Source organism: Aplysia californica, unplaced genomic scaffold, assembly GCF_000002075.1.
Source record: "Aplysia californica isolate F4 #8 unplaced genomic scaffold, AplCal3.0 scaffold00152, whole genome shotgun sequence".
Classification (NCBI taxonomy): domain Eukaryota; kingdom Metazoa; phylum Mollusca; class Gastropoda; order Aplysiida; family Aplysiidae; genus Aplysia; species Aplysia californica.
In genome coordinates, this window is record NW_004797422.1 from 898,334 (window position 1) to 899,630 (window position 1,297).

A 1,297-nucleotide genomic window follows, 5' to 3' on the forward strand; every position below is an offset into this window, starting at 1 on the left:
CACCCCCGGACACACACCCCCCCCTTTTTTTCCGAGTGCGTCCTTTCTGGACCAGATTACGATACCATCAATCCCCTTTGAAGCAGTTAAATAGGTACATTTATTCCGCCAGGCAGTAACTAGGCGAAAGAACGATTCTAGTTATTGCCGGCATCATATTATTATACAAGTTAGTTAATGAAGTTGACAAACGTTCAATGCTACACACCTGGCTTTTTTTTTCTTTTTAGAAAAATTTGCTTTGCCTCGAACTCAATAAGATTTGGGCCACGATAGGGTGGAATCAAGTGCTTTACACTTTTTGGACTTGTGGAGTTGTCGGTATCAACTTAAAGCTTGTTTATTTGTATTGCTTTTGATGATAAAATGATCCTCGCATCTTGAATAGAAGTTGAGATGTTTGAGATTAAAGGAGATGAGGGTCGCCTGGTTTCAGAGGTTAAAAAATGGAGAAACTGGCCTTCAAAGTTTAGTAATTTCAATAAATTGAGAGTCCTTAAAAACTGAAAAATTACTTATTGTGTACCTTTAATCAACCTTTTTTTCCCAATACAATCCACATGGAAATGTGTTCTTATAATGGATATAAAAGGTGTTGAGCCAAAGAAAAAAAATTCGATTTTAAAAATTGCTAAACTGACGAGAAAAATGCTTGTTTCAATGATATCTTTATTTTGACGAGCGCCTGCTTTCATCACGATGCCTGCTCACAATTGTTTGAATTAGGTTACACGATCTCAACGTGTTTGGGCGGCATTCATTGTTGAAGTAAACAACGAATGGACAATGGATGGGTGTCGACGCGGCATCGAATACATTAGCAATACGTGAATAAACACAGTACCAAAGATCGTACATAACAAGATTGTTCACTCGGCCAAAAAAAAAAAATGTCCGCAGAAGTCCGCGCATTGCTTCAGATGGCGCTGCAGTCTTTGTTTTGAAGCTCTCTTTTCTTTCTTTCCCCAGAAGAAGAATAGGAATAAGTACACTTTGTTAGTTTCCCTTTGATTGTTTCTCACACAAGTAGGATAACTCTGCTCGTAAAGTCCGCGCTTTTTTAAAAAGAGGGCGCCACCGGATTTTGAGGACACTTTTTAAAATGGCTCAAAGAGAGGAGTGAACTATCTTGTTATGTACAATCTGTGACACTACACCACATTTGCAGACCCCCTCTCAACAACAGTGAACTCAATTGTTATCCCGATTGCATTGGTGGAGGAAGATCCTCATGCAAAAGTAGGGACAGGTTTTCTTTAATATGATGCTGTAAAAAAAAAGGAGGGGGTGGGGGGTG

The 1,297-nt window shown here is 39.2% G+C and overlaps 1 protein-coding gene across 1 annotated transcript in view; it reads left to right on the forward strand.

Annotated features, from left to right (window-relative positions):
• Positions 1-1,297, forward strand: part of LOC101845165 (organic cation transporter protein) — a gene marked incomplete in the record, with an annotated part of 19,820 nt that overhangs the window by 1,017 nt on the left and 17,506 nt on the right.